This window comes from Bos indicus, chromosome 11 (assembly GCF_029378745.1).
Source record: "Bos indicus isolate NIAB-ARS_2022 breed Sahiwal x Tharparkar chromosome 11, NIAB-ARS_B.indTharparkar_mat_pri_1.0, whole genome shotgun sequence".
Lineage (NCBI taxonomy): Eukaryota > Metazoa > Chordata > Mammalia > Artiodactyla > Bovidae > Bos > Bos indicus.
Window position 1 is genome coordinate 43041634 of NC_091770.1, and position 25111 is coordinate 43066744.

General features: G+C 43.9%; 1 long non-coding RNA gene across 1 annotated transcript in view; it reads right to left on the reverse strand.

Annotated features, from left to right (window-relative positions):
- The window catches only part of LOC109566098 (uncharacterized), a 30316-nt gene extending 12140 nt beyond the window's left edge, over positions 1-18176 (reverse strand). The window contains exons 1-2 of the long non-coding RNA XR_002181749.2: positions 17551-18176; positions 10295-10417 (exon numbers count right to left, since the gene is read on the reverse strand). This is a non-coding gene — a long non-coding RNA (uncharacterized lncRNA). The remainder of the gene's footprint in view (positions 1-10294; positions 10418-17550) is intronic.
- Between the last annotated feature and the right edge of the window lie 6935 nt (positions 18177-25111).

Genomic DNA, 25111 nt, shown 5'->3' on the forward strand with positions numbered 1-25111 from the left:
ACACCAAAATAAAACCAAAATAAAATCTGACTTGAATCTCCTACTTCTCCACACCATCCCCATTATATATTTGTAGATAGATAGACTTTTCTATCTCTGTATTCTGTCCTCTTTCTTAACTGCTTAAAGGAGGAGCGAGAGAGAGGAAAAGAGGAGAGTGGGGAAAAAGAGAGAGGAGAGGGAGATGGAAAGGTGCCAGAGAGAGTAACTGGATGTAACACTTGAATGGAGCTTGAAACCTACCTCTCCCCTCCCCAGGCCACATTCCTTCTTTCCCAAAGACCCACACAAATGTCTCCTTCTCCAAATCACCCACTACAGTACACAGATGCTTTCTCTGCCTCACACTCTTTCTTTCCTCTTCTATCTGTTTCTGGGGCTGGGTGGTAAAGAGGCTGACTGAGGGGGAGTCACGTGGGCAGCCCGTGGGCAGCGGCAGCAGCAGCTCAAAAGAAATTGACTGACTGGCCGCTTGGGCGCATTTCAATATATGGAAATGACCAGAGGCTTCTGCAATAAATCAGCACTCAACACTTTGTCATTTTTCTAGTTCTGCTTCATTTTCCTATTTTCCTCTTCTCCTTACAGAAGCCTTATTTCTTGCCTTTTACCCTGCTGCGTCTCTTCCCACCTCCAGCCCCCACCCTCTCCAAATCTGGCCCCATCCTCGTCAAACGCCACCCCCATTTCTGTTCTCTGACTCCCCTGTAATTGGAAACATCCGGTCGAGAGGGATTCTTTTCTTTCCCTTTAAATTTTTTTCTTACAAAATCGGGCAGCGTTTGCTGTCGTGCCTCGGATTTCCTCCGACCAGAGGCGCGGAGATGCGCTCACTTAATCCTTAGGACCGAGGAACTCAAGCCCCTTTTGATGAAGAAAAAATAAAAAGACCGCGGTCCACATTTCACCTCTCCCCATCCCAGCTCCCGCTGCCACCCTCGAGGAGTTCGCTTAGCAAACTTAAAAGAATATCAGAAGCAACTCGTGCTAGGAAATGCCCGGGACAGCGCTGGGTGGATAGCCAGAGAAAAGGGAGGGACGTAGTGGGCATCTAAACGGGTTTGCCAGGGGTCCTGCTTTTCTTTTGCAGATCCTCCCCCTAAACCTGCTCCTTTGCCTCGGGTCTTCTTCTCTTCTTCTTTTTTTAAACTAAAGCCGCGCGTCCCTGATATCTACAAAGACTCTGGATGTTTCTCAGGAGCCCCTCGCAGCCTGAATTTCGTGGCGCGTGCAAAAAAGCGAAATTAACAAAACCCGATCACCGCGCGGCTGGGTTTTTTGTTTTTGCTTTTAAGTTCCGTGCAGACGCAAACATCACCTAGCTTCCTCCATCCCCTCTCTCTGCTCCTTCTTGAGATTTCTAATCTTTCAACTTGGGTCTCTCTCTCTTGTCGACTGGGCAGCCTCTCTTTTTTCTTTCGCTTGGATCTGGGAACAATAGGCATGTAAAGGGTCAGTGGGCATCACCCTATAAAGCTCAGAACCTAATTAATTTTATTAAAGGAGGATCTGTTTATGCAATATGACAGCCTGGGGGAATTAACCATTTGAGGACGCAGAGGCTGTTCAGACACCAGTGATTCCCACCTCACACCATAAGCTTATATATACTTCCTGCCCCTTTTGATCATGGGCGGCACTGTGATCCGGGTCTGGTTTTTTGTTTGACCTTGTGAAGAGCTTGTCTAAATCCCGGGGTTCTGCACAATTCGAGGGACACCCAGAAAATCCACAGATGCCTGTTACCAGGTGACAGTCGAAGTGCCCACCCATTCACGGTTTGTTGCAGTGACAGCTCAAAAGGTCTTACTATGGGAATGGGGGTGGGGGGTGAACCTCACATGTCCTAAAGTGAATATTTGGTGCCTGCAAAATTCTACTTGGAAATCACATCGTATGAAATCCAATGTTTCTTCACAAGAGCATAGGAAAATGTAACCCTATTTAGGTTATTATTTTTTATTTTTTCCTGCCACTCTGGTGATTTGAAATACATTTTTAATAACCTCCTGGATAAAAACAATAGTTCAAACATAATGTTCTCTGACTTAATATCCCTGTGAATTCTTTAATTGCCAAAAACAAAGTTCGTTTCGTTTACAAGGGCTAACTTTATATCTCCTAGGAATTCTAATGTCATAGTTGTTTTTTTTTTTTTATCATCACCTTGGATTTTGTTCAACAGGGATCTAGAAATGTATAGCATATGTATAGAAATAGATATGATAAAATATTCAAGAGTTCTCTGAAGGAAAATGTGCTTGAAAATAACCCCCTCTTTTATGGAATTTGTTTTGATTTAGATCTATAGATAGTAAAAAGAATGAAAGAAACTGTGAATTGCACTGAATATAAGATGTTTATCACTTTAATATTACACTTCCTAGCTTCCATATTACAGAGCTTTAGAATACTCCCCAAACTTTCAGATTGAAGCTCTGCCTTGTACGGCCTGAGGTTTGTCTAGAAAGACCTGCCAGTACATGCCAGCTAAAAATGAGTGTCAATTAATAATAATAAAAAAGCTCCCTTATTTCTACACTCATGTAATTTAACAGGTTTGCAGAGGAACATAGGATGAGAACAGTTGTGAGAACATTCCAATATATGCAGTTCTAACAGCTTTCATTCTAAGACGCCAAACCTTCCTAAAATAGAATGGCTTCACATTTCTTTTTTATATTAAAAGTCCAATCTACATTTCACATAAAATGTTTTTCATCACAAAAAATATTTGTCTCTAACAAAATGCACTTTTTGTTCTACCAAAAAAGCAAACATCTTGAAACAGATTCTCCCCAGCTTTTTACAGCTCCCCACTGCAATTTTCTATACTATTTTCAACTGCCCCCTCCCTCATATGAGGTACTTTGAACACTGGAATAAAAATAATAACAATCAAAATACTGAGCTAGAATGCTCTGCTTCCCAATATTGCTAATAAAATCTCTAATTCTTAAACTGCTCTCTGATGGAACTAGGCAAATTGTGGAACTTACACTGATATTTCTAAGTGCAGTTTGTTGTTTTAAAAACATATTGTACTGATTAATAAAAATGTGAAATAATTTGAGTTACAAATTTTGAACTACAAATCGCCATCTGCTCAAATGGGGGAAAACCAAAAATTGCCGAATATATTTTCTCACCTCTTTTTTTCATGATAACATAAACAACATTCCTGAATAATTAAAAAGAGAAACTGACTACACTTAATGCATTTTTATAGTTCAACAACTGCTTGGTGAGTCCACCTTCTCAAACGTGCAATTATTTTTTTTCTTAATTACTTACACATGTTCTATCAGAAGATGCAGGTTCTAGTGCTTTTCCTGTGATTGTGCAAATCTGTTTAGTTCTGTCTACTAGACTATATGCCCTTGGGTTGATATGAAAAAGTAGACTGCAATGTGCAGTAACTGACCTGGTCATAGGCATCAGCTATGTCAGAGACCTGTGAAAATACTCACAGTATTTTCTGCAAGTAGGGAAAATAATTTTTTTTTCAATTTCTATGAACCCAAGTTTGGAGGAAAAAGCACAACCCTCCAAATAGATACCTAGGTACAAAAAATATGATAAACAATTTAGCTTATCATTTGTGGGAAAGAAAATGGGTAGGCAAATCTTTCATCCATGGCTATTTAAAACACTTATTGATGGCCTGGCAAACAGAACCCAGTGGAATTTATTATGTCACCAGCAGAAACAGTGAAAACTCATCTAGGATGTACCAATTTGTTGGCATTCAAAGAAGGGAGATAATAAGCCAGGAGTCATCAGTGCAAGGAGTCTAACAAGAGATCCAAAATAGAGTTGGATGGACTGCTTTATAAACCATACCTTAGGCTTAGACATGAGAGATAAGTATGTTGTTTTTTAATCATCTTGAGAATTAAAGAATCCCATAAAATAACACATTTGTTCTTTCCTTCTTTTTTTAAAAAATGCCTAATCACTTCAAGGAAAGAAGCGCTTTGCCTTTTTTTTTTTTTTTTGGTAAAGAAACATTTACAACATTATTAAAAAACTGAATCTTCACAGATCATGTCTCCATTGATGAGCGGATGCTGGGGTGAGGGAATGTTCTCAGGCCCAATCATGCCATGTTCTCAATCATGCCCAATCATGCCATGTTCTCAGGCCCACCCCTTTCCCTGTCCAGTTCCAGTGTAGGTTAAAGTTGGAGAGTGACTCCCCAGGCCCTGGCAAGGATGTGGACGTTGCTTTCATCATGTTGGAATGGGACAGAAAGGAAAGAAGAAATGGCTGAAAAATTCCTCAAGATGATCCAAGACATAAGCTTCTCTCACTATTTTTCTACTCCAAGTGTAGTTCCTTGAACATGGTAGCTGTTGTTTTTTGTTGTTGTTTTGCTTTTAACTCATAGCCAATCTAATTTACAGACTATGGACTATCATGCATAATGTGAAGGTGGCAGGCATCTTATTTAGAGCCAATGTAATGCCAGGTCCGTTTGAGTGCCTACTGCACCCAGTGACCTGTACCAGGTATGGGAGGGACTTAAAAAAATGAACTTCTATGTCTCCTTGTTCTCAAATGTTTCACAGTCCAGAGGACGAGCTTGCACACACCTGGCTACACCACCAATCAGACTGGGGACAGGAAATAAAGAAGAGATCAGGGAGCCCCCTCCAAAGCAGGAGATTGCTCAACTGCTTTAGAAGGATGTGCTGGGCTTTTCTGGGTGGGAAGATGCAGGAGGAGCACTCAGGGTGGAAAGAATTACCTGGCCTGGCACATCAACAGGCTTGTGGGGCTTGGGGGCCACAAGTCTCCTGGTGCAGCTAAAGCATAGAGTGGAGCAGCAGGAAGATGCCCCTGGAAAGAGGTTGGGTAGATTTGGGAAGGGCCTCCAAGGTCAGGCTTCAGAATTCTGACCAAATTCTGCAAGCCATGGAAAACCATTTGAGGTTTCTGGGTAGGCCATGTGACACACTCTTCGGAAAAATGAATCCTGGAGACAGTTTGGAGGATGGCTTGAAGCAAGTTGTCCTCTGCCAATCAACGCATTCTTCTGTCCACCAATCTGTAGAAGCGATCAGTATGAACAGTGATGTGACCTGAACCTTACTAGGGATGGGATATTCATCTCTTCCACCTCTAAAACTGAAGACCATGCTCCCAACAGGGGTTTCTATTAGTATGCACAGGATAACTGTCTTTTGGAATCTTCACATATAAAAAATGTCTTCATTGAATGCATCTATAAATGTCTTCGTTGAAGGCTTCTATATTTAAAAGCTTTATGTCTAAGAATCTAATTTGTCTTTCCCTGGATGTGCCCCAAACATTCTCACCTCCAACCCTTACCTCTTCTCTTGACCCAGTATGCCAAAAGTTAAGACCCAAACTCATGAAAGAAAGCCCTCTTTTCTACCTCTTAAGAATAAATGTTTGAAGATATTTAAACCTCATATTATCCAGCAGCCTCTGTATGCACATCCCTTTGCTGAATCCTCTTTCAAAAACATGAACCCAAACACAAACATTAAGAAAACAAGGATAAATAATACATGCTATAATAAATTAAAAAAAAAACACACCATAAAACCAAATAACTGAAGAGTAGCAATTGTGCTCTGTTAACTGGTTGGATGGTGAGATCTGGTTTTTAGCACAATGCTCCTAGTGCAGCAGAGCTAAGTTCTGTAAATTAAAAACCCTTTAAAATTAGATTCGGTCTTTACAGGGCTGGAGAGACCAATTTATAGAAATCTGACTATGAGGTTTCATGGCTTTTGTTTTACTTCTCTAGCTCTACCCAGTAGAAAGTAACAGTATGAAAAATGGGACACCATGCTGCATTTCAAATAGCCTTCTGCTAATTAGAAAATTACCCCATATCATCATGAGGGCCGCCAGCCTTGTTTTAATATGGGTCTGCTAATATTCCATTCTGAAGGCCCTAATTTAAAAATCTCGTATCTTGGCTGCTAAAAACACTGCAGGCTGAATCTTGTCAAACAGGAGGAGACTTTGTTTTCTAGTCCTGGACATGGAGCATAATGGTGTCATTTTAAAATGCCTGGAATGTGTGTGTGTGTGCATGTGTGTGTGTGTGTGTGTGTGTGCGCGGAGGTAGGGGGAGAGACAAGAAAATTGTCTTTAAATGCTTTCCTTTCAGCACACCTTAGCTCTGATCCCAGATCAGAACCTAGTTCTCTTGAGAATGAGGACTGCTTTGACATTTTTAGTGACGAAAATCTCAAGTAACCCATATGGATTTTTCCGACAGGATTTTGCCAAAATGTATATTTACTGGAGATTTAAACAAGGTAGTTTCTATTGTAACATTAACAGTGATTATCTGTTTGTCTGTTAAAGTATTTGTTTGGTTTAAATTAAATCTACTCTCACTGAGAATGAGCAAAAAGTGTGGACCCCAGTTATGTAACATATTCGTATGGACATCAGCAAATTTAATATAATATATAGAAGTATACAGTACATCCACTTTAATAGCAGAAGTGAACACTTATGATCTGACTTCAGAAAAATGCCTGGAAAAATCAGACTTACATCCATAATTTCATGTTTAACTATTCCATTGTGGCATGGCATTATTTTTATATTTCACTTCAAATATCAGATGGTAAAAGAATTCATTCATCTTGCATATCATATATACCACAGTGTCAAGGCCAAATGCAGGAGAGTATAGCATAAGAAAGCATTCAGCCTGAACCCTAAAACATCAGGTTTCACTCTATCTGTTTAGGGTATGATTTTAATGTAGATCAGTTATGGTTACGACATCATTCAAAAGAAGTGATACTTATAAAAAGCTATATCCCTTGGCAACGATTTAACTCAGAAAATTAGTCTTGGTCTTGTCTTTTTCTTTTTTGCTAGCTGCACTTTCAAAAGTGTTATATATTTTAGGCAACTTCTATTTAAATGTAAAAACTGATTAATCCCTTGAGTTATTCTTATTTAAATTACAGACCCATAAGCCTTGCCTTTCATCATTGGCAAAAATTAAAAAGTATCAACTTAAAATTTAAACGCATCTCTATCTAAGAAACAAGTTGACTAGTTTACAGTGTGTGGCAATTTGGGTCTGATGACTACTTGGAGCTCTGTAAGCATTCATTAGCTTAGTTTCTTCCCGTTAGTTTGCAATAAAAATAATAATATTTGCCACTTAGTAGAGGCTTTTCACCCTCAAAGTGCTTTATGGGCATCAAGTGGTTTATTTATTAATAATCTATGTTTCTGCATAATAAACTAGATTTCTATTTACAATCAAAGAGAAAATTAGAAAATGCTCCATATGCGATAAAAGGAGTTGCTAACAGACTATCAAATTACATATTTATTTTGCCCTGCCCATTATTTTTAGATAACTTTCTGCTAGCCAATTAAAATTTTCAACGTCCTGGGCAATGAGATATTGATGTCTATTCCATGTCTGTTTTTCTGATTTGGGAGGACGTTAAGGTTTTTCAGTTTTTATCCCTCAATTTATTCAGGCAAAAGGAAACTGGGTTTTAGATACTACAGATTCAGCACCAAAGAGGTTCCTTTCCATTTGTGTTTATAAGACCATGTCTACAGCTCCATGCCAGTGAGGAGGAGCCCCTGGAAGTCCTAGAGGGTCAACTCAGAAGACCTCAGTGGATTCTGTTCTAACCAGAGTAGGAATTGCACGCATATAAAGACCCAAGGCCTCCAGGACATTGGAATTTTGTCTCTTGGGCTCTGACTTCTGGACAGTGAGTTGGCAAAGGCAGGGGGTAGCATAGCCCCTTGGTAAATGCCCACTAGAAAAGAAATCGGACTGGTCTATGAGTGATGTGGGGGTTTTAAATGATCTCCATAGACTCAGTCATTTCAAACTGACCTTCCCATCTCAAGAGGTGCTGTTTCCTAAAAACAGCAAATACAGTTGGAACTGCTTATGCTTCAATTTTGAGTTTACCATCCAGAGTTCATCTGAAATGTTCTAAGGTTTCTAGAAATTCCTCTGAAGAGGCACAGTACAAAAGGAAGGTACAAACTGGTTTACAAAGAGGTGGAAATGGCTCTTCGTACCACAACTTTAATATCTAAATATACAGACCATGAGACAGCCCAGCACACCAGGAAGGCTGCAACGCCTTTGAAGACTTGGACTTCTGCTGATGGGATATTACTTTATATGTGGTGACACTTCATAGTTTTTACAGTATTTTCATATACATTCCCTTTTTCAATTAGTCATGCTTTCATCTCTCTTCTCATTGATTTTTGGCTTGTTTGCTCTTTAATATTTTTGTTGTGTTGCTTCTAACTGATAAGAATGGGGTAGTGTAAACATCACACAGGCATGTTTGCACAATGCTGCCTTGTAATAATTAAGTGTATTTTTCAAAGGTCTCTAAGCAGGTCATAAAAATCTGCTCAGAGCTAAGCGTGGAATGTTCGGGTCTTATCCTACCAGCAAATTCTTTTAAACACCATAATAACCTGAATTTTGGTCATTTAGAAATGTACATAAGGGCTTCCCTGGGAGCTCAGTGGTAAAGAATCCCCTGGCCAATGCAGGAGACACGATTCAATCCCTAATCCGGGAGGATACCACACGCCTGGGAGCAACTAAGCCCATGAGCCACAACTACTGAGCCTGTGCTCTAGAGCCCAGGAACTGCAACTACCGAGCCCTCCGAAGCACAGCCCATGCTCCACAAGAGAAACCACCACAATAAGGAGCCCGCACACCACAACTAGAGCCACAACTAGAGAAAAGCTCGCATAGCAGTGAAGACCCAGCACAGCCAAAAATTTTAAAATAAATAAATAAACAAACTGCGAATACACACACACACACACACACACACACACACACACACACACACACACGTGAAATAAACTCTCCAAGACAGCATTTCGGTTTTACAAAGTGGTTGGAGACACCTCCCACTTTTATTTATGTAAAGAATGGATGTGTTTAAAAGTTAACTTTGGTCCTTTTAAATGGGTGAAAAGAAGCGCCTGAGGCAGAAATAGGCCTTGTGATTCACCTTCAGTTTAAAAGTGCTAATTTCTGCTTCTCGGTGCCTTTATAACAATTTGTCCCAATCTGTAACATCAGAAAGCAGCTTTTCCGGTGAGAGGGGAGGAGAGGAGAGGGCCATCCCCTCACCCTGTAAGCGCCCCTCTCCTCGGACGCTGTCCAAGAGGGAGGCAGAGAAGAACAATCTGCAGGCGACACAGAAGCGGAGGGGCACCGCTGGTCAACAGTTCCTTCTGACGGAACACCCAGCATGGCCTGTCTCCTCTTGCACTGGGGCCTGAACGCACCTTCACCAGCCCTCTACACACTGGCTAAGCAGGGGAGAGGACTCGCTCTGGAAAAAAGCCATTTGCTGTCTCATTCCTCATCTCTTCCCCAAAGCAGCATTCATATAACATAGAATTGCAAAGTTGGCCAGAAATGGGAACAAAATTGCAATTCAATGGCTTTTTTTTTTCCATTTTGTAAAATAATGGTAATAAATTAAATAATCAAAATATTTAGCTGTGTAAACTGGCTTCTGCCACTTGTGCAGTTACTTCTTTTCATGAGGAAGGTTGCTTTACATACCAATAGGTGTTTTTTAAATTATCTCAATGCCTATTTAGACATGCTGCTCCAGGAAGGTCTTCCAGTTTTGTTCAGTTGAAATTAATATTTGCTAATAAAAGAACTGTCGGAACTGTGAAGTAAACATTCATGTACCCAAAAGAACAGACTTTCCAATTTTCATTTGTGTGGTGTCCCTCTGCCCCAGTCAGTCATCCACCCTGTGTGGCCACAGCTCTGGCCAGAGTTGGACATTAAGCTCAGGGTGACACCGCCCTCCTGAAACACAGGACATAGAATATTGAATTCATTCGTTTTTACCAGCTCTGTATGCTCCCAGCAAAAACAAAAACAAGGCGTGGGCTGGATTCTGCATTTACCCATAAAGTTTAAGGTGTTGGCTTTAAGAGCAACTGTCAGAAGGTGATTGTACTATAACCCATGAGGATAAGGTGGGCGACTCCAGAGGAAAAACTCAATCTCACACCTACTAAATTTTCATATTTATTTCAGGCATAAATGGATTCTAAAATTTTGTGGCTTAAGGAAAAAAAATAATAAAAATTCAGTGAACACAGTAGAGGCTGGAATGCTGAGACATTTCAGCATGGAGATGTAGAAGCAAAAGTAGGGTTGTGGAGCCAACCTGGGTGTCTGTTCATGATCAGGGCTCAAACCAAATGCTGCCCATGGGATTATAAGGCAAGAGCAATGCCCCAGACCTACCTGGACCTTAGGTTCTCTTCCCGGGCCTTCTCTTCTGCCTCTGCCTTCCTTGCTCAGGAAGGCTCACACAGTCATTGAAAAATTGAGATTTTGAAAGATTTTCAAGGATCACCAAGTCAATCACTGAGAAGGAGAAAAATAAAAGGGAAAGGGTTGAGCATCACATGCGAGGGGACGTTCAATTCAAACAGCTCCTGGGGAGTTACAATTCTCCTTACAGGCTGAACAGTGGGTGCCTATGTGCCGCTGGCAAGCCCACAGCAGTTTAAGGCAATATTTTGGTCAGCAGGTGTAGACCCCAAATGAACAGTGGTTTAAGACCTGGATTGTGAGAGGCAGACATGTGCTGAAATTAGACGAGCATTCTCGGGCTATTATTTAACATTCTACATATGTGAGATCCAGAATGAAAGAATGAGAATTATCTTAAAATCCCTGCTAAAGCAGGGCCTGCTTTCTCTAGGCAATCTCAAGCTTTAGTAGTTCAGACAGATTCTCTAGCTGACAATTAATATTAATGGGTAGATTTCACAATGTGGCATTATCACACGGGAGATGGGTGGGCACACCATCTGGGTTTTGGCAGGTATTAGATGTAATCAAAGGGATTACTTGGCTCAGGGAGAAATAGAAAACCTTGGGTTTGTTTAGTCTCTTTCCTCTTTTGTTTGGACGCAGCTCTAGGTGTGCTTAACTATTTTCCCCTTGTCCTTTATTTGTGGTCGGGAACATCTCCAGGAGAAAACAAAACAAAATAAAAAGGGATGGACAACCCACAAAGATCGTTTGGATATGGAATTATGACCCATTTTCCCTTCTCACTAAAAATTCACCAAATATTTATTCCATGCCTACTGTGGATAAAGAGCTCTGCCAGGACACCTCCATCAGCTTTAGTTCAAACAAAACGTCAGTGTTCACAGGTCTATTTCTGGATACCGTAGGTGAAAGGGCACACTGAGTCCTCAAAAGATAATACACAATTTCTTGATCAATTTTTGCCCCCTTCCCTCCATTTGTCTCCATTCCCCACCTACCCACACACATACACACAGACATATACACACACAAGTATTTAGGAGATCAAGTGCTTTCCCAGTGATCCAGTGGTTAAGAATCTGCCTGCCAATGCAGCAGACACAGATTCGAACCCTGGTCCAAGAAGATCCCACATGCCATGGGGCAGCTAAGCCTGTGCACCGCAACTACTGAGCCCGCTCTAGAGCCTGCAAGCCACAGCTACTGAAGCCCACACGCTCTAGAGCTTGCACTCTGCAACAACAGAAGCCACTGCAACGTGAAGCCCGCACACCGCAATGAAGAGTAGCCCCCGCTCACCACAACTAGAGAAAGGCTGCGAAGAGCAACAAAGACCCAATGCAGCCAAAAAAAAAAATTCAAAGGGAGCTTCCAGCTCAGATTTTAGAAAAAATAATCATTTAATTGGATTGCTTATTGGAAACATTCAAGGAACTAGACCAAGGAGCCTACACAGGTGTACATGTTTATTTTCAGTAAAAATAAACGAAGTTGTTGGTTGGTTAACACTAACACTTGATTAGGCAGTCTCAAGGTACCAGAACCCTTCTGATTGCTGCTGCAGGTAAACGTGTGAGTCTTACACTGAACTATGCTCTGATGATGAGTGCGAAGATGGCATGCAACCCAAGACATCCTACTCATGAAGAAGCACTTCTAACCCTCCGGTTTCCCTGTGGGACTGTCCTGCATCCCACAGATACATGCCCCGGGGACCCACAAGGCACTGTCTTTGCTCCATAGTCATCACCCATCCAGGGAAGACGGCAGCACCATCACCCCAGCCGTCACTGGCTGGTGAAGCAGCCCTCACCTGCAGGCCCTCCTCTGCACCTCATCGCAAGCAGACAGGACCACAAAAGAACCCAGGCTCTGTCAAGGTTACTTCTGGGTCTGATCATCTTGTCCCAGGAAACCCAGCATGTAGGATGTGTATACTTAGCCCTTTATTACAGGATGGTGATTATGACCCCCAATTTTCTGTAAACATGGCCCAAGGCTGAGACCACCTTGTCCCATTTGCAACAGTAGCAAGACAATACAGGATCCATTTCCTCTTTGCCTTCTTTACCATGTCACCTTACCACAGACAGTGCATCCTCTAGCAGCTCCCTAAGCAGCTAAAACAAACTCAGCTGACACCACTGTCTCTCTCCATCAGCTACTCCCAGGCATCTTTTCAGGTACAACAGGCATACACTCCACGCTTCATTTGAATTTTTATAAAATTGTGTTCTTAACAACACAACTGCATATTCAACTGCCCGGATCCACTTGAGATCTTAAAGCTGCATGTCCAAGAGGCTGGCAATTGACCTACACACACATCAGCACAGGTGGCTTTGGAAATGTAGGTTCATTAAGATTAAAGACAATGAAGAATTTAGTTCTTCAGCCACACTTCAGGCATGCAATTGTTACATGTGGCTGCTGCTGCTGTGACTGCTAAGTCATTTCAGTCCTGTCCAACATGTGGCTAACAGCTACCAAATACTGGACAGGGAAGAGGCCGAACACTTTCATCATCACAGAAACTTCTACTGGACTGTGAGGCTAGAGGATGTGAGGACAGAAGAGGGAAGTTTTCTCAGAGCCTGCAGAGACGAGCTTGGGGAAGCCAGGCCTCATGCTCATGGTTTTCACTCAAATCCACTCAAATCTAAATGCCAGCATTTCCTCTGCAGACGTGACACCCAGAATTTCAATGGGAAGTGAAGCGGGCAGTGGTGAAAAACCTCCACGGTGCAGAATTCTGGGGCAAATTCTTTGCTAAATTCTGGGGGAAATTCTTTGCTAACGGGTGGAAGGGAAAAGAAGCTTCCTGGGCAGGCATTCGAGGGCGGTTCACACTCCCGCGCTTCCAGCTTCTCGACCATGACCCAAGCTCAGGTGGGGCCCAGCTGTCGCGGGTGTGAGAGCCCAGGACTCGGGTGGATGCCCGGCTGGCGCCGCGTGCGTCCAGCAGCCTCCCGCCGTGTCCTTTAGCACGAGGGCGGGCAGCGCGGGACAAAGGCTCAGGCAGGCGGCAGCTGCCAGGTTCGGCGCGCAGAGGCGGCCGCGGCCACCCGGGGCGCCGGCCGCCTCCGCGGCCCCGCGAGGGAGGCCGGGCGCCCGCCTTTGTCTGCGGCGCGCCGAGGGCCGGGTCCGCAGGAAGCGCGCGCCATCGTGCGGCCGGAGTCCGGCACTGCGCCCCTGGAGGCGCTGCGCGACCCTCGCGCGGCTGGAACCACCGAGCTTGGCCGGAATCCTCGTGGGGACCGCGGTGTGATTCCGGAGGCGACTGCTAGACCCGCTATGGCGCGTTCTATTAGATCATGCTGTGTGTTAGGCAAACACATGACCACTCTTGATAAAGGCAGCTGAGCCATGGCCAGCAGAAAAGGTAGAGGAAAGTGGACACACTTGTCTATGTACGATGAAAAATATCCAATAGCTATGATCACTAATATTTGTTAATATAGTTGCTTGCATATGCATGGAATGGAATATCTCCGGAATGTCGCAAAAGAAACTGGTTACAGTACTTTGCCCTGGTGACCTAAGGGACTCATGTGTCTAGGGGATGGTTATGAGAGGGTGGCTCCTGATCCTTTGGACTTTCATAGGATGTACATGTATTTCCTGTATGAAACTAAAGCATTTAATAATATAAAGATATGGTGGATAGAATGTGTCTGTGGTGTGTACCATGTGCAAATGTGGAGCCAAAGAGAAGTAAATATAGTCATTAAACATTCCAGGTACTGCTCTCTGGAGACCCTGGGTCTCCAGGAACAACTCATCAACTGCCAGAAATGGAATTAACCATCATTTTCTATGTAATATGGCCAAGCACAGGTTTTCTCATCTTGAATGACCCTGTTCAGCAGGTGAGTCTCTTGTAGTCTTAGTGAGGATGCAAAATGTGTCTTGTCTCTTTATTGACTAAACTCCTCTCACATAATTTTTGTCTCAGAAAATGCTCCCTGGGGGAGATTAGCAGAAAAGGAGTAGTTACCCTCTGACTTATTTTGTTTAATTTTTTTTTTTTTTTCGGTGGCACCGCATGGCTTGGGGGATCTTAGTTCCTGACCGAGGGATCAAATCTCAGGGCCTCGGCAGTGAAAGTTCGGAGACCTAACCACAGAATACCCCACTGACTTATTTTAGGAGGCAGGACTGGAGTTGAAGCTCTCAGAAATGATAGTCTATCTCCCTCCAACCTAATCTTCTAACCAGTTAACCCCACTTTTCAGCATGGATTCCAACAAATTTAACCTATGAGGCCACATACCAAGTTAGAGAGCTTCCCAGGTAGCGTAGTGGTAAAGAATCCACCTGCCAATGCAGGAAACCCAAGAGAGGTGGGATCAATCCCTGGGTCAGGAAGATTCGCTGGAGGAAGAAATGGCAACCCACTCCAGTATTCTTGCTTGGGAAATCCCATGGACAGAGGAGCCTGGCGGGCTAGAGTCCATGGGATCCGAAAGAATTGGACACAACTGAGTGTGCACACACACACACACCAAGTTAGAACTGGTTATACTTAAGCTCCTTCCACTCTCCGCAGCCTTGACTCTGTGACATACTTGCAGACGTGGGCCTTATGAGATGGCCCCAGTCACTTAATGGGCCCCTGAGAGCATTAAATCCAGCCAAGGATCTCTACATGTGCACCAGGCCTAGAACTCCCCCAGGTAAGAACCACATCATTACCCTCTTGGTGAATCAGGGTCAGGTTCAATTTTGTTGAACCGAACTCTAAGCTGGTTCTTTATTGACCAGGAAGTGTTCTATGAGGTCACAGGAAATGATGGGGCACACAGATTGTCAACCTTGCAGTTGGGATGAAAGACGTGTGGGCAACAGAACTGGCTTTAGAGCCTGAAGGATCATAAGGAAGACTTAAACTGCATGGTAAATGGGGGCAGCTAGAGTCGTGAGAGCAGGAAGAGCAGGGCCAGGAAGGCCTCATCTGGGAGAGAATCCACCTGGGCTGGGTAGAGGGGAGTATGTGTATACATATGTATACACATGTGTACCCGTGTGGGTTGGGGGGCATGGGCACATGTGTATGGTTGGGTCTGGACAGTGAGCACTCAGGAGCCCTGCTTCGCCTGCCTGCTTGGAGCAGATGGGCTAATCTGAGGAGCAGGTAAGAACTTCTTGACTCACTGCCGTGCATGCATGCATATAAGTCGCTTCAGTCATGTCCGACTCTTTGCTATCCTGCCAGGCTCCACTGTCCATGAGATTCTCCAGGCAGAATAACTGGTATGGGTTGCCATGCCCTCCTCCAGGGGATCTTCCCAACTCAGGGATTAAACTCGTGTCTCTTATGTCTCCTACACTGACAAGCAGATTCTTTACCACTAGCACCACTGGACTCAGAAATCTCTCAAACACAGAAGGGAGGTGGGAAGGGGAAACTTGAAAGGACAGCAAGAACTTGATCGGCATTTCCTCCACAGTGAGGGAGGGCATTCTGGGTGCATGTAAGAAGTGCACAAGGCAGGAGGCAGTCATGCTGGTTTTCCTGTTTTCTCTTTAGAACTCAGGGTGGGTGTGTCCTTCCCAGGTCTCTCTTGGACCTGCTTTGCCCTGCTTCCGGTGGGGTAGACCAAATAAATTGTAATAGTAAGGAGCCCACTGCTTGGAAAATCTGCCCAACAAACTGGAATGCACTTATAAAACCCTTCCCTTGGGAAAAGGGCCAGTTCCACACGCAGGGGCTTCTGAGCCAGATCCACTTTTTGAGCACCCACTGCCAGCAGGCATGATCTTCAGTTTGTTTTGTCGGGATCCCTGTGACCTAGGGGCTTCCCTGGTGGCTCAGACAGTAAAGAATCTGCCTGCAACCCAGGTTCAACCCCTGGGTCCATCCATCAGATCCCTTGGAGAAGGAAATGGCAACCCACTCCAGTATTCTTGCCTGGAGAATCCCATGGACAGAAAACTGAGCAACTGGCACTTTCACTGTGACCTAAGGAGGGTAGCAGTGGACCCCACTCTCTCCACAGCTCCAGAGAAGACAGCATTTCCACACCACCATCAGTGTTTGGATGGACACGATCTTGGGAAACTGCTCACTAGTCGTGTTTTCTGCCTTGGTAAGTGGTTAAGATGCCTCTTGCCTGAATCAAAGCTGATGGACCATGTCAGGAGTCAGAGACGTCCTCCAGCCCCTAACCACTCCATATAACCTTCCTGTCTGCTCTCAGAAGAGAAGACTGTTGCTGTTGGCTCCTTGAGGAAGACTTGGGCCCCAGTGCCTGTCTTCCAGGTGGGGAAGCCCTTTGTCCTCTCCATGGGGGAGCCAGGAATCTTCAAAGGCTTGCTCTGGGCTCCCCCTGGGCTCCTGGCTCGTGGGAGGCCGAGGTTGGTGAGAATTAATTGTAAAGTGCATTGAGAGGCACAAATGAAAACCAGTCCCGCGGCGGAGAGATTATTACTGTTGGCAATTTGGGTTTTCTGAAATAGCTCTTAGGATTATGACTGTGGCAGCCGAAACCCCAGAGGTGAGCTCAAGGCTGATAGATTTTTGAGTGGCCCCATTTTGCTCAGCCTCCCTGAAGGTGAGCGAGACAGACCGGGTCCTGAGCTGGGTTGGGCTGGGAGTTGAGACCCCTCCAAGGGCTGCAGATGCAAGGCAGCTGAAGGCTGACCCCCACGTTCTTGAGAGAGGGTCCCCAGACTTGCCAGCATAATTTCCTTCTCACTTCACTGTTCCCTTTCCCGTCTGAACTGGCAGGTGACCTACGGGGGAGCCGCGTGCAAATTGATTCGGAGGCGATCGATGGCTAGGGGCGCGGCCCAGCTCGCTGCCGTGTCACTGATCCTCTCCAAATCGATTCACACACCGTTTCTTCTCCGCACACCTGCCACGTCAGATGGAGAGGCATCAGTGAAGTGAGAAGAAAATCATGCGTTCCTTCCTTAGGTCTGTGTTGCCGCCGCCGCCACGGAGCCGGCTGCTCCTGGCTCTCCATGGGCTCCCTGGCCGCCAACACGCACCTCGGGGAATTGGGTGTCCCTTCCATGCACATGGAGGAACAACCCAGGAGGCAAGGGAGCTGCCCGGATGCTGGCCTTGGCACCACCCCACGGAGGCCTCTGAATCACCAGACCACCAAGATCCCCTTCTCCCACCACACAGGGCTCCTAGGGCCTTTGCTCCCAGCTTTTTGTTTACTCTCTTCAAAGACCATTGTGGACCAACCTATAAACAGACCACTTACTTGTTGGAGCCAGAGTCATTCAATATTTGAAGTCAGTTCATCTGAATGAATTCATGCATCCATTCATCCACTGGACCAACCTCTGTAGACACCCCCAACCCCAGAGCACCCAGTGCTGCCCTGAGATCAGGCTGGCTCCTCAGGCTTCTAAATTATCACCAAAACAATCTGCTTTGGAGAAGACAGACCAAGGTCCTAGGAGCACCCAAGAATAGCCTGAGCCAACATAAATCAGAGAACAAGTCAAATAATGGAAAGATTCCTGCAGCAATTTAACGCACACCTCATCGACTTACTGCAGTTCTGTTAGTCCCCTCACTGTGTTACTGGGCTGCTAGGAGATGAGTTTGCACAGAGAGAAACAGACTGTCACTAAGCACAGTTCTTTCAGAGCAAGACTTTCTCAATGAAGGAAGCAGTGCATTTTACATTCTGGTGCAAACAGTTCTTAAATCTGTGCTTTGAGTCAGGACCACCGAATCCATTAGTGCTGCAGTCCAGGGGGTCGTGAAGAGTCGGACACGACTTAGGCGACTGAACAAAAACACTGTAGGCATAGTGCTTTGGCCCCCAAACACTTTTAGGGACTCTGGTAGGCTGAATAATGTCCTCCTCCCCCAAGAGGACCACATTCTAATTCCCAGAACCCATGGACATGACATGGCAAAAGGGACTGCGCAGACGTGATTACACTAAGGAGCTTGAGATGGGGAGATGATCTGGATTAGCTGGGTGGGCCCCAAATAATCACAGAGGCTCTTATAAGAGGGAAGCAGGAGAGGAAGGGTTAGAAAAGGAGATGGAATGATGGAAGCAGAGTTCAGAGACTCAGAGAGAGGTTTGAAGATGTTCATCTGCTGACTTGAAGACAGAAGAGGCACAAGCAACGAGATGCACACAGCCTCTAGAATCTCAACACGACTTTCTCCAGGAGGAGCCAGACCTGCCAACACTTTGACTTCAGCCCAGTGAGACAGACTCTGGACTTCTCACCTCCAGAACCATAAGCTAATAAATTTGTGTTACTTGATGCTGCTAAATCTGTGGTCATTTGTTATAGCAGCCAGAGGAAACTAACAAGAAGAAGTGAAGTCGCTCAGTCATGTCTGATTCTTTGCAACCCCATGGACTTTAGCCCACCGGGCTCCTCAGCCCATGGGATTCTCCAGGCAAGAATACTGGAGTGGGTTGCCATTTCCTTCTCCAGGGGATCTTCCCAACCCAGGGATCGAACCCAGGTCTCCAGCATTGCAGGCAGACGCTTTAACCTCTGAGCCACCAGGGAAGCCTTGTTAGGAAACTAACACGGGAGTCCACAAAAATGTTTTGGCTTCTTTTCAGAAGAAAAAAGAATGAATTTTTAAGGTTAAATAAGATGTTTTAACATTTTTAAGATGTTGTATATTATTATTTTTTAATATTTATTTAGTTTGCTGTGCCAGATCTTAGTTGCAGCATATGGGATCTAGTTCCCTGACAAAGGATTGGAAGCCACGATGTGACCCTGCTTCAGGCAGCAGTAATCATGAGAATTTTAGCAATTCTAGAAGGATAAGACAGCACAGATCCAATGCAGAACTAAACAATCCATTTCACCACCAATCTTAAAACAACCGTTCTGGCTGCTTATTGTAAATCCTTCAAAACCCAATATTTTAAAATAGAATTTAAAACTGAGCTAAATTTATTTGTCAGAGTACATCCAAGTGACTTAGTTATAATAAGAGAGCCTGGGTCTGCCTCTTTTTTATACTATCTTCTGTTGTACAGAAAAGGGCTTCCCTCAAAATTAATGGTGTTTCCATATTTATAAACAAGAATTCCTTTTGTATGAGAAGCCCCCTTGGAGATTTCTGGATTGCCTAGAAGCTAAATAAACTAAAAGTTGTTGTTTTTTTTTTTTTAATTTAAATTCTTTAATCCTGCTTCTGCCTGTTCTTGAGCCACTGAAATCAAGATTCTCCCACGGGCAGAGAACCAAAGCAGTTCCTCTCAGCAAACTCTTTGACTTACTGTCCAGGTTCTGACACATTCCTCTGCCAACAGAAAATAAGTGAGAACTCTTCCAATGAGCGGTGGCACCTCTTCTCATTTGTAGAAGGGAGTGTCAGCCTGAAACTAGTGGCCAAGTGTTTTGACGCAAAAAGCAAGAATTTCAGGCCAACTGCAGCCAAGTAGGCTATTCTTAGATGTGCATAGGAGGCTGAGAGGTCTCTGTGTGGGTTGTTGGGAAGTGGTTAGGGATTTGTGACTTTTAAGTGGCTCTTGAAAAATGTTTAGAGATGAACAAGCCCCTGCGAATCCCATTCATCACAGATGCTCAGTACCCCCTGACATTCAGAGCCCTTCTCAAATAGCCACTGGTTTTTAAGGTCTTCCTCAGCCACTCAAGTATCAGCGTGGACTGACCTTCCCACTCCTGATCGCTTTACTCAGGACCGTATTTGTACAATCTGTTTAGGCTGCTACAAAAAAGTACCACAGACCAGGCACCTCATACCCCATGGAAATCTACTTCTCAGGGTTCTGGAGGCCAAGGAGTCTGAGATCAAAGTACCAGCAAAGTCACAGACATGTGGAAGGGACTTAAGGAACTCTTTGGAGCCTCTTTCATAAAACATTCATTCCATTCATGAGGGCACCAGTCATTACTTAAACACCTCCTAAAGGTGCCACCTTTTAATACTATCATCTTTAGGGGTTAGGATTCCAACACATGAGTTTGGAGGAGACGCCAACATACAGACCATGGCAGATGACGTCCTAAGTAGGACGTGGAGGATACCTTTGTGGAGTCATGTTGACACGGTCTTCACCCTGGTTGAGTTTCCAGAAGTGTCTTCCGAGGTAATTGCTGACTAGCTGTGGAACTCTGGGCCAATGGTGTTCTGTGGACCTCAGTTCCCATGACTTTAAAATGTATATGGGCCATCGGGAGCACATAGATGTGAGAGGAGGGCTGGGATAAATCAACAGGGAGTGGAGAGAACCAGGGGACTCCAGAGACTGCCAGTGTGCCCAGCTTGCTTTATACGATCTCTTGCATCCATGTAGACTTTTATTTTCTTCTTTCCTTCTGCCTAGACTGGACAGGGCCCTTTTGCTGTTTCTTAGTTGAGTTATCTCCTCCAACAAGATTCTGCAACTCCCAACTCCTCCCTCATGTTCACAGGAACGGCTGGAACCCTCAGTCAGTGCCTACTCTCGTGAAGAGTGCCAGCACCTGACATGTGGGCCACCCTTTTGGAACCTACTTCTCCATTCCCCTGTAATGCTACTTGTGTCCCGCTTTATAAAACGGCAACAGAGGGTGGAGAACTGAGGACTTGGGCAGTCTCCAGACAACTCAGGGCAAAAGCATCACGATTGAGAGGGAAGATTTCTGGCTTAAACTACTCAAATAATTGCTCAGCTGCGTACTTCAGAATGTAGCAGCAGAAGCATTTTGTCTTTCAGCCTTCAGGACATGGCTATGAGATCATCATGGCTCAAAGTCCTTCAAAACACTTACTATTTGCCGAATAGAGGTGGCAAGCTGAGTAGATCAGGCGTGGGGAGAAGAGCTGCTATTCTATTTTGGGAACTCGCGTGTTCACAAAGAGCCAGGTCTTGGAGACACAGTGGTAGATCTGATGTCCTCATGCCTTTGACATCTGAGCAGGAGCTGCTGGAGTCCCATCACATTGAAGAGCCACTTGAAAAGGCTTCATGGTTCGGGATGCTGTGCTTCCTTCCACAACCACTGCCTTCAGTCTCTGTGAGGCTCTTGTTGGCTTAAAGGCTACCAGGACCTCCGAAGGTGTTTTATCAGTCTCTCACAGGGTCAGTCCCTAACAGACTAAGCCGAAAAGAGAGAGAAGTAAATAAGCTTAACAAGCTGCTGAATGTTGGTGTCTCAACCAAGTCACTCATCATTCTATTTGGAAGCAGCGTCTCTTTGGACAGGCTGGGCAGAGTGGGGGCTGTCTCCTTTTTTTGTGACAGGAAGAGAGGTGTATCATTGAGCAATTACAAAACAGTGTAATTTCCATAACTGTGCAGATTCATTCATATTGTTAATTCCATGATGTGTGTTTACAGTAATGCAAGGACTGGAGATAAGCCTTGTAAAGATGACCCTTGTGTTCAAAACTCCCATTTCCTCATCTCTCCCTTTGAAATTAATCCGAAGTCAAAAAAAGAAATGTGTTGCCAAAAGAGAAGTGTCCAGAAGTATGGTTGGAGTAAGAAGAAACTCAGGAGAAAGAATCTGAGTCTACAGTGGGGTCCACAAAGACCAACTTTTGGCATGGCAACCCACTCCAGCATTCTTGCCTGGAGAATCCCATGGACAGAGGAGCCTGGCGGGCTACAGTTCATGGAGGCACAAAGAGTTGGACATGACAGAAGTGATTTAGCACACACGCATGCAAACTGAGACTAGCAGAGGCAGAAAGATTAATAAGAAAATTTTTACTTCCTCCAGTGCTATTATTTGAGATTTGTTAAAAGTAAGAGAGTATACTTTATTTACCCAGATATGGGTTGTTTAAAACATGGGAAGTATAAAAATATCTAGATTTTTTTTTAACTGAAGTATAGTTGATTTACAATGTTTCAGGCATACAGCAAAATGATTCAGTTTTAAACACACACACACATATATTCTTTTTCAGATTCTTTTCCATTATAGGTCATTACAAGGTATTGAATATAGTTTTATTTCCTATGCAGTAGGTCCTTGTCATTTATCTATTTTATATATAGTAATACCTAGATATTTTGAGGGAACTTGGAATTGTGAGGTGTACCAATATCCTTCTTCTAATGCTGCAGAAATTCCACAAGTTCATAAATTTATTTAGCAAATGACTCTCTATTCAGCCATTTCCTATGGGACCTTGGACAAATCCCTTCCCACTTTTGGACCTGGTATCTTCATTTGTAAATAGAAGAGGAAAGGTGGTCAGATTGTATGGTTTTTAATCTCTACTTCATGTCTTGAGTTCTCCGAGTCCTGTGAAATGTTTTGAGAAATTGCGCTCATTTGTACCTAAGGCAGACCTGGGTGTGAATCTCAGTTCTGCTTACCAATGACCTTGAGTGACTCATTTGATTCTATGAGCCTCAACATCCTCAAATGTAAAAGGGAGTCATGGGTAACCTTCTTATATATAAAGTATAAATATGTATATATAAATAAATGTAAATGTTTATGTATAAATAAATATGTGAAGTATAAAATACATGTAAACTCTCTGCTTAAAAAATGAAAGATAGCCATGATCCATGTGCCAGGCACTAATGGAGAAATACAAAAGGAAAATACAGGACATTGGATGGGCTTTCTAGAAATTTTCAGTCAGGTTGGGGACACTATTATCTATAATGATTTTTATAAATATCCCCCAGTCTCTATTCAGTCACTATTACCTGACTAACCATGAACATTTTTTATTAGCAAGAAATATTTCCAAATCGTTTGAGATACAGCCAGCATATCTGTCCTAACACTGAATTCCCCAGCTTTAATACTTGCAGAAAACAATTGGTTCTCTTTTCACTGAGCTTATATTCACTCCTTGTAATTTGAATCATCCTCTTAATTCCTGGACCCTACCCTTTCTTCTCAAACAAGAGAGTCTGCTTTGGTTTTGACCAAGCCCATATCTTCCCGAATTTCTCAGCTAAATCTCTTCTAATACTTCTCTTTTTCCAACATAAATAGTCTTTGTTCACTCATTGTCCCACCCTGCCTCACCTCTGACTCCAATTAGAGCAATATTTGTTTTTCCTTTTTAAGAATCTTTCTAGCTTCTACTACTCAGATATGAGGCAACCCAGCTCGTGTTAAAAGCCCTTCATTATGGTCACAGAAAATCTGCTCTGACAAGATCCACCTCGACAAGACTGTGTTCCTGGATTTCCTTCCTCATTTTATCTGTCATCTCACTTTCTAGGTCACATCATTTCCTGGCATCTAACGTGTTGTCCGTTTATATATATATTTTAAAGAAATGGAGGCGTGGCATGTGGAATGAGCACCTTGTGGGGTTGGGATATAGAAAAGGCTCTTCTAATGTAGGGGCACCTGCAATTTTCTGGAGAAGGAAGAGGAACAAACACACACAACCGTTTCTCCAAAGAGCCTGTCAATTTTGATGGGGATTTTAGTTCTTTGAGACAGCCAATGGCTGTCCAAAGCCCAAATGTGGACTCCAATCAAGCCTTCAAGGAAGTGAGTAAGAATGTTTTTTGGATTATTCCAGAAACATAGACCACACCAGCATGGAGGCGTTGAGGTTGGGGGGCTTGGGAATATGAGGACTCCGGGATAGGATGACCTTGCAAGACCACCCTCTTAGGAAATAGCCAGTCAATGCAGTAGGTCAACTTGCATCAGGCTGGTCCAATACCTTTATGCTGATATCCTGGTCCTCTGACCAGTCTGTGACCTGCTTTATGATAATACAGACGTACCTCAGAGATATTGTGGCATTGGTTCCAGACCACTGCAATAAAGCAAATATCATAATAAAGCAAGTCCCATGAATTTTTTGGTTTCCCAGTGCAGACAAAATTTATGTTTATACTACACTGTAGTCTATAAGTTTTCAATAGCATTGCATCTTAAAAAAATACATATACTTTAATTTTTAAAATACTTTGTTGCTGAAAAGACTGTCATCTGACAATGAGAGTTGCCACACACAAAAAATTCAATATCTGCTGCTGCTGCTGCTAAGTCGCTTCAGTCGTGTCCGACTCTGTGCGATCCCATAGACAGCAGCCCACCAGTCTCCCCCGTCCCTGGGATTCTCCAGGCAAGAAACTGGAGTGGGTTTCCAGTTCCTTCTCCAATGCATGAAAGTGAAAAGAAGAATACCATAAAGCAAGATGTCCTAAAACAAGGTCGGCCTCTGATGCTATTTATTAACTGTTTATAGCTTCCAGCACTGTGCTAAGCAGGTGACAAACACAATTACGGGGACGCTTTCACAGCCCCATCAAAGGGAGGTTATGTTACTATGGTTCCCATATACAGTGAGGAAACTGAGGCCCCATAAGCTGAAATGACTTATAATAAGGTGCAGAGTAAAAGGCAGAATCAAGATGTGCTGTGGGCAGTGAGGCTCAAGTCCAGGCTCTTAGCTTAACTTGGTTAGTTTTATGGGTTGATTTGAAATCCCCCCTACCTTCTCCATCAAATACCCAGACATGCTGGAGCAGGATTTTGAGATAAAGTGAGGTCCTTAAGGTGGACCCTAATCCAGTATGATGTATATCCTTATAAAAGAGGAAATTTGAACATGGAGACAGACATGCACAGTGGGAAGATGATATGAAGAGACATAGGGAGAAGATGACCATCGACGGGCCAAGGAGACGAACTTCCCTGGTGGTCCAGTGGTTAAGACTCCATGCTTCCAATGCAGAGGTCATGGGTTCAATCCTTGGTCAGGGAACTGAGATGCCACATGTTGCAAGGTGTGGCCAAAAATTAAAGAAATAAACAGATAGATAAGCCAAGGAGAGGGACCTACAACAAGATTCTTCCTCACAGTCCTCACAAAGAATCAAC